General features: G+C 47.9%; 1 long non-coding RNA gene across 1 annotated transcript in view; it reads right to left on the reverse strand.

The window, feature by feature from the left end:
* Positions 1–376: 376 nt before the first annotated feature.
* LOC123618271 (uncharacterized) overlaps positions 377–18,971 on the reverse strand; it is a 78,707-nt gene continuing 60,112 nt past the window's right edge. The window contains exons 3-6 of the long non-coding RNA XR_012511326.1: positions 10,854–11,031; positions 10,512–10,684; positions 3,802–4,208; positions 377–2,231 (exon numbers count right to left, since the gene is read on the reverse strand). This is a non-coding gene — a long non-coding RNA (uncharacterized LOC123618271). The remainder of the gene's footprint in view (positions 2,232–3,801; positions 4,209–10,511; positions 10,685–10,853; positions 11,032–18,971) is intronic.

Genomic DNA, 18,971 nt, shown 5'->3' on the forward strand with positions numbered 1-18,971 from the left:
AAGGCGAGCAAATGGATTACCCTCTAGAGCCCTCAGATGGAATACAGCCCTGCTCACACCTGGGTGGAGGCTTCTGAGACCCACTTTGGACTTCTCATCTCCAGAACTGTAAGATAACAAATTTGTGTCATTTCAAGCCACTAAGTCTGTGATAATTTATTACAGCAGCAATAGAAAACTGTTATACCCGTACCTTCAAAAATGTCAATGTCATGAAGGAAAAAAAAAAAAGAATAAGAAACTCTTACTTATTAAAGACTAAAAAGGATGTGACCACTGGAATCATTGCCTGACCAAAATTTTCTTTTGCTATAAAGAACTCTGTTGGAACAACCGGCAATTCTGAATACGGTCTGTAGATTAGAAAACACTATTGTGTGAGTGTTACCCTCCTGGTTGGCTTTGATCACTATACTGAAGTTACTAGGAGAATGCTCTTGTTTGGGGAATACATACATTGAAATATTTACGACGAAAGGGGCATGGCATCTACAACTTACTCTTGAAAATTCAGAATAACTGTACACATAGAGAAATATCAAACTGTTAACAGTTGGCTCTTTGTATTAGTGTTGCAACTCTGTTACCACTTTTCTGTAAGTCTGAAATTATATCAAAATTAAAAGTTAAGAGAAAAATGTTTTTAGCTTCAGTTGTAGCAAGAAGGAAACAAAATACCCAGAATCAAGGTATTTGCAGATGCCTTTATTTTAGGTGTATTTCCAATGACTAGAGGAAGGTGAATTCCAAAGTAGTATGACATATGTAAACGTTTTATAGTAAATACTGACACTGGTAATCTAAGGTCAGTTAACTTTTGGGGGTCAGAACTGCTCATACAAACATTTCTAGATATCAATATTATACTTCATTTCCTCTCTCTCTCTCTCTCTCTCGCACACACACACACACACACACACACACATAATTTCTTTTATTTCTGTAAAACCAGTTGTGATGTCCTCACTTTCATTTCCGATCTTAGTGCTCTGAGTCTTCTCTCTTTTGCTCCCTGTTCCGTGCAGCTAAAGGTTTGTCAGCTTTGTTGATCTTGTCACAGAACCAACTTTTGGTTTTATTGACCTTTATTATTTTTCTATTCTCTATTTCATTTATCTTCACTCTAATCTTTATCGTTTCCTTCCTCCTACGAGCTTTGGGTTTAGTTTGTTCCTTTTCTAATTTCTTAAGCTCTAAAATTAGGCTTTTAATTTGAGGTCTTTCTTGTTTTTTTCATGTAAACATGTATAGCTATAAATGTCCCCGTTAGCACTGCTTTCACTGCATCTAAGTATTTTATTTAAATTTTAATTTTTTTAATCGAGGTATAATTGATGAGTTTTGTTACGTTGCATTTTTTTCATTCATCTCTAAGTATTTTCTAATTTCCCTTGTGATTTCTTCTTTGATCCATTGGTTTTTTAAGAGTGTTGTTTAATTTCCACAAATTTGAGAATTTTCCAGTTTTACTTCTGTTGCTGATTTCTAACTCACCCTGCTGTGGTCACAGAAGATACTTTGTATGGTATCTATCATTTAAAATCTATTAGGACTTCATTTGTAGCTCTATCATATGCTCTGTCCTGGAAAATATCCCGCATGCACTTGAGAAGAATGCACGCTGCTGCCTTTGGGTAGAATGTGCTCTGTATGTCTGTTAGATCTAGTTGGTTACTTACCTACTCTCTAGTTGTTCTGTATTTGACTTTAATACAAAGACTGTTTGCTTTTATTTCCTCTCTTGCCAGCCCACATTCATGCTTGCATCTGGCAAAATGTTTTATACCAATTCTTACCTAATCACAAACAGAATCACAAGGAGCAAGATAATTTCTAAGGCTACAGTCTATTTTTAGGTTTTGCCTAATTGTGTGTTTCATCTGTTTCAAGAATCCTCCTCACTTGGTACTAGAGATCCCAGGCATGTTATTAGCATCCCTTTAGTTTTAATTATGTGTGTGGTCAGAGTCACTGCTCACCACCGTCTCCTGGACTGTCCCACTTCTCTGTCTTGAGGCTCTCTATTCCAATTCCATTCTCAATTTGATAAAATATTTTCGTTGGGTGGAGTCCATGTGTGGTAGTTTTTCTGACTCTTCATATGTTTGAAAATGTTTTCCTTTTACGCTGCCAGATGAATGATGCCCGTGCTGGATCTAGGATTATTGATTCACAGCCTGTTTCCCTCAATAGCCTGTAGACATGGTTCAACGATCTTGTTTCTTTCATTGCTGTAAATGGAAAACATTCAACGTAAGTCAGATTCTTCTTTCCTTTTGTAGGTAACCTGTTCTTTTATAAGAGAAGTTCATGAGATTTTCTCTTTCTCCTTAAAGTTTAAGTGTCTTTTGGTCTTTTTAAAAAAAAAATCATGCCTGGGATTATCCGAGCTCTTTCAATATGGATGTTCACCTTTCTTTAGGTCGAGGAGGTTTTCATCTGTAATCTCTCTTTTTCCTTTTAATTATTTATACCCATGTGTGTTTTTCACATATAGACCAAAGGACTGGAATTTGTCTGGGTTTTTCAATGGTCAAATAAGCCCACATTCAACTAGACAAAGCTGTGTTTTTCTATCTGTGCTTTAATTTCTACTTCTCCATCTGTTTCCCTTTTTCACCCTCTGTAATTCCTGTTATTAGCTTGTGTAGCTTCCCTGACCTATCATTTGACTCAGCTATTTTTTTTCTTTCATGATTTTAATTTATTCATATTTTTACTCTAAATTATAAGGGTTTTTAAATAAAAATGTTAATCGGAATGTTAACTCAGTTCTCTGCTCTGACCATAACTTCTTAATTAGTTTGCCAGTTTTTTAAATTCAGAAATCATGTCTTGAAGTTTTGGAAAGTCTTTTTTGGCTTTTAGTTGCATTGCCTTTGCAGTTCTTGGACTTCTATTTCAGTTCTGATTTTTTTTTAAATCACTCTTTGGCTTCACCTCAAGAGGACCCACCTGTTGTGATTGTCCAACTTTGTCTCTCTCTCCTCTAAGATACTATCCCCTTAAATGGACTCCAATTCACGTGTGAGCTGGGGTCTTCTATGCGATGGCAATCCAGCAGAAGATGAAAATTATGCTATTTGTTATGGAGGGCCAGTAACAAATGGGCTGATAAATAATGACCACTCTTTTGCTTTCTGGCCTTTTTGGGTATAAATGAAGTCTCATATTCATCTCTCAACTAAACTTTTAGGCACCGCCCACCTTCCAAGATTGCTGGCAAGATCAGCCCCTCCAAAGACCACATGAGGCAAGAATAGAACAAATGAAAAGCTTGATCAATTTCACTTATTAAAAATTTAACATTGTGAGCAAAAACCTTCAAAAACAAAATGAGAATAAACAACATACATGAGGAAATACTTGTAATACATGTCAGAAATCTTTTTTCAGCCTTAAAATTTGAGACAATCCTCCTCTACCCTCTTCCTTTTTGAATAGGTAATTCTTCCTCATGGTATTTACATCAAGAGGAAAACACAGAACCCAAGCTAAGTCAATTGGATTTTTTGACCTGGAATCTGAATCTTGAGACAACAGTGATGTCTATGGCTACTAGTAGTCACACTCCTTGAATTCTCACTCTGTTCCAGGCACTATTGCAAGCATCTTATAGCCTTGTAAATAGCTCTATTAATGAAGTGCAATTACTATGTCTATCTTGCAAATGGGGCTAATTATACTGACACCAAGAACAATAATCATTGGGGATACCTTAAAGATACTGTAGGAGTTATCTGCTGCTGCAAAACAAATTACACCAAAACTCACTGGCTTAACATGACAAACATTAGTTACCTCACAGTTTCTGTGGGTCCTGAATGCTGGAGCTTCTTAGCTGGTGGTTCTGGCTCAGGGTCACTCGATACAGTTAAGGTGTCAGCCAAAGCTGCAGTCATATGAAAGCCTGACTGGGGACTGGAGGGTTGCTTCCCAGACGGTGCACTCACATGGCTGTTGGCAGGAGGACTCAGGTCATCACCATCCAGGCCTCTCCATGGGGCTGCTTGACTGTCCTCATGACATGACAGCCACAGGCTTCTCCCAGATCAAGTGATCAAAGAGGCGGGGGGGGGAGGGGGAAAGCCAGTGCGCTCTATAGCCCAGGTCCAGAAGTCACAGGCCATCGTTTCTGGCATGTTTTCTTCATTAGAAGTAAGTCACTAAGTACAGCCCACATTCAACAAGAGGGGATTAGGCTCCTCCTGAAGGAAGGAATATCAAAAAATTTGTGGGCATATTTTAGAACTACCACAAATACCATCCATCAGCTCTGTAAGGCATCAGCAGATCTTCCCTGGCTCCCACCTATTCTGTGGGCGTGTTCAGTCTTTGCCTCATTTCTTTGAATAACATTCCTTTAAAATAGTCTCTCCCTTTTATCTTAAGTTATTCAAGCCATTTCTGCTGCTTTCAATGACAGCATTATGAAAAAAAAAATTTAATTCTCCCTCAGTCATTCCACTCTGAAGTTCTACTTATCTTAGCCTGGGTCCCCTATAAAGCAGAGCCTGAGGCCAAGTTCACCTGATAAATCTTACCTTGGAAGTACAATCCCAAACAGCAAGAGCGAGAAGGAAAGGAAAGTGAAGCAGGAGAGAAAAGACACAAATGCAAGGTGCTATATTACCAAACAAGCCGCAGTTTCCCCAGAAGGTATAGGCAGCCACTTGATCATGCAGAATACCTTGCCAACAGGTTGCAGAGAACACCACACCCTGAAACAGCATGTCACGGGAAGGGAGGGAAAGGAACTGACCTGCTGTCTCTCTTTGTTCCTTCCCAACTGCTGTCTCTCATTATTCCAGGTTTGTCCCATAAAATATTAGCTCCCCCACTTTTGGGGTTTTGTAACTCAGCCTCTCCAAAAAGCTTCTGGGAAAGCCAGATACCACATCCTGCAATACGGTGCTTCATCCACATTCGGAAGCCATAGGAGGACCCCAAGCCTTCCTGGGTGCAGTATGGCTGGACCTGAGCAGCAGAGCTGCTGTGGCCCCCACGTGGAAAGCACAAAGGAAGCTGTGCTAAAGCAGATCCCATCCTAAAAGAGCCTGTGAGAGTTGGCAGTGCTGGAGATGAGGAGTGGCAGTAGGGGACAGGAGTCTCCACCGACAAGGAACCAGGGCCCAGGGCAGAGCACATGAGCATATCTAGGGAGGCACATAAACTGGATTTGGTGCAGGGCTCCTTTGCATCTTTCATATCTGTTCACACGCTCTTATGATATGTGAAAAACAAGAGCCCTGACTTCTTACCTATGAGAAGAAGTGCGAGTCCAATCCTTCAATACAATGATGAGGTAAGTGTCTATCAACAGATGAATGGATAAAGAAGATGTCGTATATGCATACAATGGAATACTACTCAGCCATAAAAGAGAATAAAATCTTGCCATATGCGACAACGTGGGTGGACCCAGAGGGTGTTATGCTAAGTGAAATAGGTCAGAGAAAGACAAATAATATCATTTATATGTAGAATCTTTTTAAAAAAGGAAAAAGAAAAAAAAAGCATAACAAAACATAAAAAGACCCACAGGTACAGAGAACAATCTGGTGGTTGCCAGAGGGGAGGGACTGAGGGGATGAGTGGAATAGGGGAAGAGGATTAAGAGGTAAAAACCTCCAGTTATAAAACAAGTCATGGGGATGTAATGTACAGTATAGGAATATAGTCAGTAATATTGTAACAGCTCTGTATGGTGACAGTTGGTAACTAGACTTGTGGTGATCATTTCATAAGGTGTAAAAATCTCGAATCTATGTGTACTATGTGATACACTTGAAATTAAAATAACATTGTAAATCAGTTATACTTCAATGAAAAAAAAAGATAAAAGCTAGGTGTGATAACCTGCAATGACTTAAAGATCCAGTCCCCACAGCAAAAGCTGCGGCTGATTTGGAGGCTAACTGATATTCAGCATCATTCTCCTCCATTACTCACATTGGATTTCCTTCACTTTCAGCGAGCACCTGCTTGGCTGGCCTTGGTTGCTTGCCTCCAGGGCAGAACCAGAGCTTTATCCTCTGCAGTTAGTTATGCTTAGTTGCTGTGCCTTTTTCAGCCCATGGTTGCTGCAGTTGACCATTAACGGTTATCACTGGGCATTGAATCACCAAGAGATGTTCCATGAATCTCCTGAGTTCCAGATACATTGCTCTCTACCCTTATAGTGTAGAAGCAACCCCAAGTCCTAATGCTGATCAGGCCAATTAGCACTGCCTGTTCAGTAACTTCTTTCTTTACTGCTGGTCCACTGGCATGAGAAACCTAAAGCTACTAAGTGGGAGCCACAGCTTCAGACACAAGGAAAATTTCACTGTGTGCCCTGGCGGAAGTGTTTTTCCCCATACCCAGAAAACAGGTAGAGCCTAAATTTGCAGGAATGGTAAAGGCAAACTTCATCATCAGGTCACCAGGATTGATCATGAGAGAGCCAATCCTACTTCTACCTCATAGACTTGCATATTCTACTTATTAAGGATGGTTCAGCACATCCACGTGTAAAGGACAGCACCCTATGAGGTACTGTCTCTAAGCTCAGCTGACCTTTGACTCAGCTGAACATTTACTTAGTTGTCCCACTGTTCCCTTAGGCAGGCTACTTCTAGGTAAGGGGTTATATTTACCAATGAATCATGTGGTAATGAGTCCATTGTCTAATTTCCTTTGCCATAAAATGGGCCCCTTGACCTGCACTATGTCGGAGACGCCATGATGATGAACTATAAGGATGATGGCTTCAGATAATAGTGCTGGTGAAGGTGATGCCATCAGAAAGAGTGCAAATCTATCAAATTATCAATTCCAGCAAAAAAGAAATCACTGCCTCCTTCAAGGTATAAGATAACCAGTGTGGTCAGCTGGCCATCGGGTAGCTGGCAGGTCTGCCTGGAGAATGGTGCCAGATCCAGGGCTCTGCATCATTCTCTGATGCTAGAAGACCAAGCATTATTAACTCATCCTTGTTGAGAGGGCGGCAATGTAGTTGAGTCCATGCAGAAATTTCATCCATGCCACCGTGGTCATTATCTTTGGGCTCACTTAGCAAGTTCTAGGATGACCAAGGAGAAGAGAGAGGCTATGGCGGTGGTCGTGGTTTTTAAGTCTCTTCTGAAGTGGATACTCTTTGATAGACATTAATGTAAGACACAGAGATCCGCATGCTTTGTGTTCACCTCCATAAGTACGTATACATATCTCTTCCCCAAACCTCCCAGTCTTGTTCTTTCTTGGCCATTGTCCAATTAGCCAAGTCATTCATCATGGTCCAGGAGTCAATGTGTGTAGGTACGAGGACCATATCTCCCTCTATAGGAAATCCATGACCAGGTGTACTGCTTTCAGCTCTACCCATCAGGAACGTTTCCCTTCACTCCTGTCCTTCATGACCACCCCTGATAGGGTCTGTAATCAGGAGTAGTCCTTTCCTACCTTGCACCAGCAAATCACACTGAACTATCAATGAACCAAGCCCACATCTTTTCATCCCCCATCAGTTGGTCATAGGGACCCCTTTCTGATGCCGTAAGTGAGCTGCACTGGTAGGTGACAGGAGAGTCTGGGACACCTGTTCTGATAATTTATTCGTGATTCCTGAGTGACCACTTTTACCCTACAGTTCACTGCTGCTGTGCCTGCTCAGCCTTACGGCTTAGTGCATCTTCGGTCCTCCAGTAAAACCAGCTCATGATCGGCAGTTAATGTCACATGGCCTCCTGGCTTCACGTGGTTAAACATTCAGTCTCTACCAAAGCCCAGCAGCAGTCCAGGAAATATTTTTCAAATTGAGAGTATTTCTCTACCACAGAAGTCATGGCCCTGCTTCAAAACCTAGAAATCTGCAGCAGACTGTCTACTGGAGCTGACCAGAGCATCCTCACTCACCATAGACACTTTGGGCACCGTCGTATCTGCTGGTCGTATCCGCTGCTTCAGCAGCAGAACAGCTGGCATCACAGCCTGGATCAGCTGCAGGGCCCACTTTTCTCAGGGTCTGAGTCAAAACTGGAAGCCTTCTCAGTCACCCGATTAAGGGTCAAATAATGTTCCCAAGCGCGATAAATGCTACCACCAAAACACAACCAAGTGTTGTGCCCCTTTCTCAGTGATAAGAGGTGTGAGGAGCAATAACTTCTCCTTAACTTAGAAGGAATGTCTCCTCTAGGGTAGAGGTTGGCCAACAACTGTCCACAGGCCAAATATTGTCCCCCTCCTATTTTGGTAAATGAAGGCTTCCTGGAACATAGCCACAACCATTCGTTTATGTATCGTCTATGGCTGGTTTCGTACTACAACGGCAAAACTGGGCAGTTACAAGAGATACCTTATGGCTTGCAAAGCCTCAACTGTTTACTAACCATCCCTGTAAAGATAAAATTTGCCAAGTCCTACTGTAGGAAAAGAGGTTCCCTAAAAATTTCATCAATGTGACAGACCCCCGAACTTTCATGAAGTTTATTTCCCATCTAAAGGGCATCCCGACTTCTTGACATGTCTTACTCCTGGGTCCATGAATATAATGCCACGAACATAGTGGACAGCAGGATATTCTGCAAAATCCTGTAAGACTATGTATTAAGACAAAGAACAGAAGCTAATTAACTTGGCCCTGAGGCAAAACAGTGAAAGCGAACCGATACCTTTGCCCTGAGTACACATCTGTGTTCAACTGCAGCCACTCCCTTTTAAAACTGAAAACTCCGTTTCCCAGAATCCCCTTTCCTATATAGTTCCAGGTTACAATTTACCAAATAAGAGAATTCATGCAAGATTTAAAGGGTACAGGCAAAGTCAAAACCATTATTCTCTGGTGGGGGTTGTAGCCAAACCCATGAAGAGACAACAGTGTCACAAAAGCTTCACACAAGTTCTTGAGAACTGTCCCCTTTACCACTGCAGATTGAGATGACTGGAGCCTCTCGGAGATTTCTGAGACTTGCAGCAGTTTCCTGGCAAGCTTTTGAAAACCATGCCTTTTATTGCTTTAAGAAGAGATACAGTGTGTCGGCTTCTCTGACCTTCAGCAAAGGTTTCTTTGATTTCCCTCCCTCCGCTTGGCTCTTCCCACAGTTACATAAGCCCCTAATTCTGTATTAAAGCCTTTATTCCTAGAATATGTAGAATTGCTTCTGTCTTTCTAACCAAACTCTGAGAGTCTTCAGTACTGCACAGAGTTCTGGAATTTGTTTTCCAGTCTGTTTAGATGCAAAAGTAGCAATGGGGGGGGGGGGGCATAGCTCAGTGGTAGAGTGCGGTGCTTAGCATGCACGAGGTCCTGGGTTCAATCCCTGGTACCTCCATTAAAAATAATAATAATTAATAAATGAATAAATAAACTTAATTACCCATAATGACTTCATTAATATTGGAAAGGTGACACTATTAGTCCACGACATGCAGTTACTTAATTGGCAAGAGTCAGCGGTCTATAGGAGGCAAGGCTTTGGAAAATCAAGTAACTGTAATAACAGAACATCATGGAATATCACCTCCAAGGTGAAGGATAGTTACTGCAACTGGCACCTCAAATCACAGAGAAGGAAACACAGCACCTCTGGATTTGGAAGGCACCGTGTATCTCACTGGGCATGCCGCCAGGGCCTCTTTACCCATAAGGCTGTCACAGCGGGGCAGCGGGGCGTCTTGGGAAGTTCTTTGGCCTCAATTTTGGATGGATCTTGAGCCTATTTTCTCATATGTAAAGTGGCCATAAATGACTTCTTCCTAAGGTTATGGCGACTATAAAATGAGCTAACAGGGGAGAAAGCCCTCGGAAGCACACATCCTCAGGTGTTGCCTGTACCACTTTGCAATCCAATGCCCAGTCCAACGACAGACTTTTTGTCAGCCCAGAGTAAAAATTGCCCCATAAGGATTAGCAACAATTCTATGTTTTTCTATTGAATTGTAACATAGATGCAGACGAGCATCTGAAACACGAATGTGGTGTTCAGGGAATAACAATAACACAACAGCCTCCTAACTAGCACTCCAGTCAGAAGTAGAATGTGGCCACTTACCCAGCAAAACGTCACCCAGATGAGAGGCAGGTGGGGGTTGAAATCAAAGAAGCTTCTACCCAGTGCCATCTGTGGCACAGCCTCGCATCCAGGGAAATGTGGAGGTGTGCTAATTTTCCCAGGACCCCCGAACTCTGAAAGGACAAGTTGGGGTTATTCTGAGCTCACCCCACCCTACTCCTGAGACAGGCAGATTGCTAGCTCTCCTCTCGGCCAGGACAAGTTGCATTTAGAACACCAGAGGGCGGCCACTCCCCACAGACGGTGGTACCTGGAGAAGCCACAGCTAAACTAAGGGCGAAATGAGCCAGTCTCCCGGGTCCCCTCTGGTCCCTCCTGCTCAGGCCCACACCACACATCAGACCCGTGCAGCGTAGAGATCTGGGGCGTTGGTAACTGGGAGACTTTCTACCTGTGACCTTGAACAAGTGACCTCACGTCTCCAAGCCTGGAAAACTAGGGCACAAAGATAGTACGCACCTCATGGGGTTGCTGGAAGGACAAGTGAGATCATGTGGGTATACAGCAAGACACTGTCCAAATAGTCGTTGTTCTTAGGCATCATAACAGTTCATCTAACTGGATTCTCACCAGAGTCCTGACAGGCAGAGTGGGTGAACACGATTCTCATTTTTCAGTTGAAGAAACTGAGGCTGAAAGGAGTCACACGAGCTGTTAGCATCATGATGGTCACAGTCATTTTATTTCCTACGCCTTTCTCTCTACCATTTCAGTGCTGGCAGCTGGCCTTACAAGACTCACTTAGAACTCTTTTTGGGATTCTGGAATTCTGAGGGCCAGAGAAGGCGAGTTTTATCTTACCTGAGGCTACACAGTGAGCCAGGGGCCAATTCAGGACTCAACGAGCCAGTCCAGTGGGCTCCGTGTGGTGTTCCAGCCACAGCCCCAGACACCCTGACAAGACACAGCCTCGCTGTTCTGCTCTTGATCGACTGTCAGGGGTCCCAGCCTTGTCTTGTCTCCTTAACCAGACTGTGAGCTAAAAGAGAAAAAAGAAGTCTTGAGGAATATATAGTACTATAAAAAAGCTTCCATGGCATGTTGCTAAATGAAACCAGGGATTACAAAACAGTAAGTGCAAAACCCCAGTGCGTATTTCTGTACATCAGCAAAGGAAAAAAAAGTAGAAGGGCTTAATAATACACAGGAGGAAAAATGCTTATCCCTGGACGGTAGAATTACAGATAATTTTTGTATTTTCCCCTTGTGCTTTTGTGTGTTCCTAGGATTATCCAATAAGCATGTTTTATTTCTGTGATCAGAACAAGTGTGTGTCGGGGGGGGGCGGTGATACTATTTCAATTGTCCTTTTTCTTTTTAAATGCTACATTAAGAGTCAGGGATCTTGGGCTGTCTTCCACATTAATTTATTGTGACTTCGTACAAGCCTCTTAACGCTCGTGAGTCTGTTTCTCTGCCTGAAACGTAGGGAGGACCCCCGGCCCCCTCCAGAGGCTCAGACTCTTCCAGGCAGGGCTGCCTCAGATGGCTCCCTCTTCTCCTTGGGCAAGTTCCAGGCAGTCATGACTCCAGCTCCTGCCTCCACTTCCCCCACGCCATTAATTAATCCCTCGCCTCCTTGCAGCTTGAGTTTTGTCCCCTATCCTCCAGACTGCATTCTACAGAGGTCACCACTGGCAGCCTCCTCACTGCCAAAACCAAGGGCCTCCCTCCCTCTCCCTCTCTCTCTCCTTCTCCCCACCCCCCCCGCCATATCCCCCCCCCAGTTCCCCAGCACGGAGCTCTCTTGAACTGCCCTCCTCCTTGGAGCACAGTCTTCCTTCTGCCCCTCTGACCACAGCTCCCCTCGGCCATCCCTCGGGCTTCTTTCTCAGCAGGGGTTCCTTGGGTTCAGAGAGGGGCCCCTTTCTGTATCTTCAGTCTCCCTGGGATGACCTCGCCCACACCAGGAGCGTATCAAATGGTCCCCACACCCATCTCCAGCACACACCTGGCTCCTGAGCTCCAGGCCTGATAAATCCACCCAGGGGCCCACCCCACACTCAGCACAGCTGAGCCCTTCTCACCTCCATCCCCTCCACCTCTCACTCAGCCTCCTCCAGCATCACCTCTGAAGATAGCTTCCCAGGGCCAAGACCACAAGTGCTGAGCCTGGCCTCTGCCTCTCCTCCTCCCTGGCCACATGGAGTTGTCCCCAGGTCTTGGTCAACTCACCTCTCAAGTACCTCTCTAAGCTACCCTCCTCTCCAAACCCTAGTGAGGTCCCCACGCCTCTCCCACAACTAGCAAAGCCATTCTCAACGTCTCACTCACACTCCACAGCCCTCAGTGTGACAGTTCTATCCACTCTTGTGCAACAGCCCAGACCTTCTTAGCATTCAGCCTGGGTCCCTCACTCATTCAGGGGACATCACCATGGACCCCAAAACCTCTCATTTGCAGGACTTCCATGGACTCCCCACTGGTCTCCTTGCCTCCACTCCCCATCCCTCCAGCCTGGCCTGAAACAGAGGTTACCTCGTTAGTATCATCATAACCATCATTGAGCCCTTCCTCTGTGTCAGGCATGGAGGGCTTCACCTGCATTCTCATTTACTCATTTATTGTTCACAATGACCACATGAGAAAGGTACTATTATTATCTCCATTTCAAAGATGAGAAAGTGAGCTATACAGAGTGTAAGGAACCCACTTGTGATTAAATAGGTACTTATGCAGTTACTAGAGGCTCAGAACTGCAATTTGAATACACACCGTCTGATCTGATCATGGAGTATCCGCCTTCAACCATGCCGTCACACTGCGAACTTGCCTCCTCTGCCAGAAGCACCTATAGGCTAAAGCCCACGCTCTTCCGCCTGGCTTCTGGGGACCCTCCTGTATCACTCAGACATGGCTTTCCAGTCCTGTTACCTACTGTGCCCAGCTGCTGCCTCCCAGCCCTCCATCCTGACTGCACTCCTCCCCTGCCCGCTTCCACATCTCAACCCCTGTCTGCTTGCAACTGGGGACTTGTCTGGCTCAACTGCATCTCCAAGTGTCAAAGCCGTCCCACCCTTCACGGCCATCCCAAAGGCTTCTCCCTCCATGCCAGGCAGGCCTAGCTACAAAGCAGTCACAATGGGGGAGGGCCAGCGACTGAGGGACAGGAGACCTGAAAGCTGGTTCTTGCCCTTCCAGAAGGCACTGGGTAGGACTAGACCATCCTTAGGTCCCCATCCTGCTCTAACAGTCTAGGACCCGATGCTTTCCTGACCCCTGAAATGGAGGTGAAGTTGCCCTCTCGAATCCCTTTAATATTCACAGAATGGAGAGAATGTCAGGGCTGGGAAGGACTTCAGAGAAAACATAATCCCACCCCCTCACATTACCCCCCACCAAGGAATGCTTAGGCCCAGGGAAGGGCAGAGGCCAGGCTGGCCATCTGGGGACTGGTGGGAGGGAGGCCATGCTCTCTGCTTAATGAAGGACCCATCTCGGCAGGTCCACAGCCCTGCCGAGAAAGGGTGGGAGGAGCCTGGCTCTCATCCGGCGCGGCCCGCCCATCCCCAGGAGGCCTCGGTAGTTTTCCATAACCAGCAGGCCTGCAGCCCAGGACATGTGCTCCCCTCTCCCCTTGCCCCCTGAATTCCTCTGCACTCTCAGGCAGCAAAGTGGCATTCAGGGCCCTGATGGGGCAGGGCGAGGGAGGCCCACACACAAAGACTCACAGATACCAGTGGAGCCACAGACATGCAGACCCAGAGAGATAACACAGATCCAGATGAAGCCAAAGGAACCAGACACAAACAACACGCAGATACAATACACCCACCTCGCCAGACACGTAGACCCATTCTCAGAGGCGCCCACAAATAAGACCATCACACAGAGACATGCGTCCCGGCGCAGACACACCCAGGCACATTGACACCTGGAGGCTCATGTGCACACTCAGCAGACACCCCGACCCCCAGGCCCTGCAGTCCCCCTCCTCCCCCTGAGAGCCGCCCCCCACCCCCCCGCACTGCCCGTTTGATCAACATCAGTCAAGGAAAGGGAGAAAATTCCCGGGCTGCCCCAGTCCTGGAAGATAGGGCCGGGGCTAGAGAAACCCAGGGCCGGCCAGGCTCCCTCTGCACTGGGAAGGCACTACTTTTCAGTTCTGAAGAATTGACCAGACAATCCTCACCCTGTTTCCAGAGGCCAGGGTGAGCCTGATTCTGGGGCACCACCCTTCCGTGACCCTTTCTCCAGCTTCTCAGATTCCAGCTTTGTCCCTGGCTATTAAAAGCAGAGCAGAGGGGCATCCAGCAGCCAACCCCCCAGTTCATTTCCCTCCCATCCCTCTCCACCACCACCCCCTCCTCCCTACCTGACTCCTCCTCCACCCTGACACTTGTCTCCCTCACTCTGTCTCCACACTTCAGCCCCAGTCTGTCCTCCAAGAGACTAACTCCACACCTTCACGGCATCCTCCACATTCAAGAACCCAGAAACACAGCTCCCTGGCCAGATGGACCCAGTGGCCTATATGTGCACCAGAACCTCCTGTTGGATGCTCCACGACTATCTGGTGGCCAGTGGGTCCAGCAGGAGGACTGACTGCATGCACATCACACACCATGCTGCAGTCAGCAGAGGTGGCTCGGGTCCCAACCTCACCCCACCTGTCTGGGGACCTTGGACAGGTGACTTCAACTCTGAACCTCAGTTCCCTCATTTATAAAACGGGACTCATGATGCCGCCCAGCTCTCAACAGTATATATAGTTTATCATGGGGCCCAATTTAGAAGCCTGGTTTTAACCAAGAAATGGGCTGTGAGACTTGCAACCTCTCAGCCTCAGTCTCCCTGCCTGGGAAACGCGATGGTAACTCTTGCTACCCTGGCGTGGTGAAATACCGTCGGGAGCAGCGGCCTCTAGAGGGGGTGGCCGCCGAAGGGTTCCGCTCCCCCTACACCCCCTCCCAGGCCCCTTGGCCCCCGCCCCAGCTCCCCGCCGCGCACACCTTGCCCCCGGCCCCACTCAATCCGGTTCCCACGCCGCCTGGCCCCAGCCGGCGCGGGCTGTCAGCCGGAAGGGATTTGGGATCAGCTGCGTCGGCACAGAGGCCGCCTTGTCCTGGTGGGGACCCCAGGCCGCAGCCCGGCCGCTCGGTCACGTTGCTCGGCGGCCGCGGTGCCAGCGGCCGCCCGCCCCTCCCGACCTGGGGCCGCTTCAAGGGCCGGCGCCGGGTTTCCTGGCCCCGCGCCCAGCGCCCCGCCGGCGGTTTGGGGGGCGCGCGGCGCGGAATCCGCAGGGCCTCTCGGGGCGCATCGTTTCCGCCCAGCTCGGGGCAGGGGTGGGGGGTGGCTGGAGGGGGCTACTGCGTACTCGTCTCCCGCCTACTCCCACCCACCCAACAGCAGTGAGCAAACGAAGCCCACCCCTCCCTGCAGGCGGCGCAGGCCGGGCCTCCTGCCCTCTCCCGTATCCCCGGCATCCCAAAGGATGACCACAGATTTCCCCGGAAAAAGCTTTGGAACCTAGGAAACTTGGGATGAACTCAGCTGAAGATGGACTGTGGGTGGGGCGGGGTGGGGGTGGGGGTCGGCTCCTGGCGCCCTAGGTCGAGCTGTGCGGTTACAGTCAAGGTGTGCTGGGTCTGAGTTGGAAGCCAATCAGATGTTATCTGGTCCCGTGTTGGGATCTTCCCAGTGTTCTGAGTTGGAGTGCTGGGACCCTCTCTGGGTGTTATCCTCTGGATGTTGGGGTCTTTGCTGAGTTTCTGGATCGAGTTATACGGGTCCACTCAGGCTGTTCTAAGTTTGCAGTGGAAGCCGATTCAGATATACGTGGTCCAGGAACGGGAGTCGTTCTCAGGGTTCAGGGTCCCGATGTGGTATGCTTCTCTAAGTCAGGCTGCTGGGGCTTTCTCTTGTGTGGCTGTTGGAAGCCCATGCAGTACATGTGGCCCAGGGTTGGGAATCTTCTGTGGGTGTCCAGGGTCTGGGTTTGGAACCTGCCCCCAGGCAGGTCAGGTCCAGGTGTTAGCAGCTGCTCTAGGTTTGTTTGGACATAATGTCCAGCCCCAGAGCCTCCCATTGGCCTGAAGGCAGGCATCCCAGCTCAGCCTCTGTCCAAGTTCACCAAGATCCCTATGGGACCAGCTACAGGAGGGCCTGAGGCACCTCAGCCTGACACCCCTCTCCAGAACCCGAGAATTGGAGGTAGACCCAGCTGAGAAGCAGTCATGGCTTCACTCTGCCCCAAGGCACATCCCTTCCCTTCTCTACTTTTGTTTCTTCACCAAGGAAATGGAAGAATTGGATTTGATATTCTCCAAAGTCCTCTACACCACCCTCCTACTGTCCTCCCCTACTTGCACACACGCACACGCACACACACACACTCACTCTTCAGTGCTCACTCCTGTCTCCCCACGTTTGTTCACACTGGTCCTCCTGTCCAGACTGTCCCCCTTTCCCTCTCCAGCCTTACTAGTCCCTCAGGCTCCCTTCCTGCTAGAAAACCTTCTTTACCCCTGCCCCCCTTTCCAGCCTGACCCCCGGTCCTCTCCTGTGGCTGGGCGCTCTCTGAGGGCACAGCACTACCTGCTACTCTACTCTGAAGCCTCATTCTAGATGGGAGTGGGGCTCAGGGTCTCACGCTCAGCGCAGCCGCCATCCCAGGCTGGCTGTTGACCCTCTGAGAAGAAGTTCTTTAGTCTCTAATACACTAATACTAATAATGGTGGGGTGGACTCTAAGCGGATTTGGGAGGCCTGTCTCCTGCCCACACCAATCCTCCTTTCCAGGCCACTGCACCCATGTGACAGACAGTCTGGGGCACCGGGAGCCCTCAGAATCACATGGGCCTGGGCAGGTAGCTGGAAACTGACTGCCCGGCCCTACCTCTCCTGGGTGGCTGCGTACCAAACAGACAGAAACCAGAAACCCCAGAGGGCAGGAGTCACCTAGATCAATTACCCTGTTCTCTGGACCAGCCTACACAGTCAAGCGTATGAGCTTGACTTTCCAGGTGCACGCACGCATGCCCATGCAGACATGCCCATGCACACGCATGCACACATACATTTCCCAGAGAGGGAACTGAGCCAGATTCTGAGCTAGACCCATCACAGTATTTCTCAGTCCTCACAGAAGCCTTGTAAGAGTCATTAGGCCCATCTGCAGATGAGGAAACTGAGGCTCAGAGATGGGAAGGGACTAAGCGGGGATCCCGCAACTGTTAACGTGGAATCAGAATTCAAAGCGATGCCCTTTGCACAGCACCACTTGGCTGCACACACAGATACACGCTCACACACAGACACACACATACACAAGGGCACACACAACTTTCACACACTTGTGCCCAGCTCCTAACCTGGCCATTGAATATCAAAGCTCGAAGGGAACTTAGATCATCTCGTCTACGCCATCCCATTTTACAGAGAAAGGGGAAGGGATTTATTTCAGTTTTCAACACATTTAGGAAATGGCAGAGCCAGGACTCAAATTCACATCTCTGTTGTCACATAGAGTCACACATCCACACACCACACAACTTACGCCCAGACTCCTACACACAAACCCATGAATGGACGCATTGACACAGACAGTCATTCCCACTTGGTTTATATGCCTGCACACATGGCATTGCACATGTTCACTCATCACACACACTCACACACACACAATCATACACTGTCACACACAACGCACGTTCACCTACACTCGCTCCCACACGATCCTTTCACTCAATGCACATACCCACACACTCACGTCCTCCCACTCCCACACTCACATGTACCCACCCTCCTGATGCAGAAGAAACAAGTTGACCCTGTTCGGGGACCCTGCACAGCTAAGGCTAGACCCTAGGGTGGGAGCCACACTGAGCCTTTAAGAAGAGGTGCCCTGGAACCAGCATGGGGATGAGTGGGTGACCCCGGCATTGCCACGGGCAGCCCTGCGAAGTGTGCCCTGCCAGCAGATCCTCACAGGCCCAGGCAACTCGCCTTGGCCAAACCCAGCAGGTAGCCCCAGAAAGTGTCGAGTCATGGGCCAGGAGTGGCCTGACCGAGCCAGGTGGGCGGCAGGGCTGGTCCCAGCTTGTAAGCTAATAGTTGTCTTCTGCCTGGAGCCACACTGGGGACGCTCCTCCCCGAAAGGGCCAGACCTTGAGTCATGAGGCCTCTTCTTCCAACACCCGCTGAAGGTGAGAATCAAGGTGCCAGGATTTGGGGGCAAAGCACCCAGAGCTGCTAATGGGATTTACCAAAGTTGGTAAGCCAACTAATGTATATATCTAATACGGACTAATCCCAAAGCCTAGTCCATGAACAGGGACAGCTGTCAAAGTTCTCTAACAGATGCTCTAAGCTGGACAGACCAGACACAGAAACAAATAATTACAGTGCAGTTGTTGGGGATGGTAACACAGAGACAGACTAGACAGCATGGTGGGAGCTCGGGGTGGGGAGCGGCCACCTTGGACCAGACGTGGGGCCACTTGAATCTGGGTCTTGAGTGGTGACTAGGAGTTCACCAAGAAGCTTTCCAGATGGAAAATTGCACTTCAGGGAACAGAGACCAGCATAAGCATGGGCTTAAGCAGAGGAGTGGAGGGCGGATCGGAGGTACAGAAGATGAGGCCAACTGGTGTCAGCTAGTCAACAAATATTCATTGAAACCTACTATGTGCTAGAATTAAAAAAAAAAGATTAATCAGTCTTTTTTTTTTTTTTTTTTTTGGTTGGGGGAGGCAACTAGCTTTTTATTTAATTTATTTATTTTGAATGGAGGTACTGGGGATTGAATCCAGGACCTTGTGCTTGCTAAGCAGGCACCCTACCACTGAGCTATACCCTCCCTCCTACTATGTGCTAAATTATGACAAGTAAAATATACAAGCCTGTCTCTCAAAGACCTCAGGCTCAAGGGTCCCAAATTCAAGTGCTTTCTTGTGCCAGGCAGGTGGTGTAGCTGGGT

The sequence above is a fragment of the Camelus bactrianus genome, chromosome 13 (genome assembly GCF_048773025.1).
Source record: "Camelus bactrianus isolate YW-2024 breed Bactrian camel chromosome 13, ASM4877302v1, whole genome shotgun sequence".
NCBI classification, from domain to species: domain Eukaryota; kingdom Metazoa; phylum Chordata; class Mammalia; order Artiodactyla; family Camelidae; genus Camelus; species Camelus bactrianus.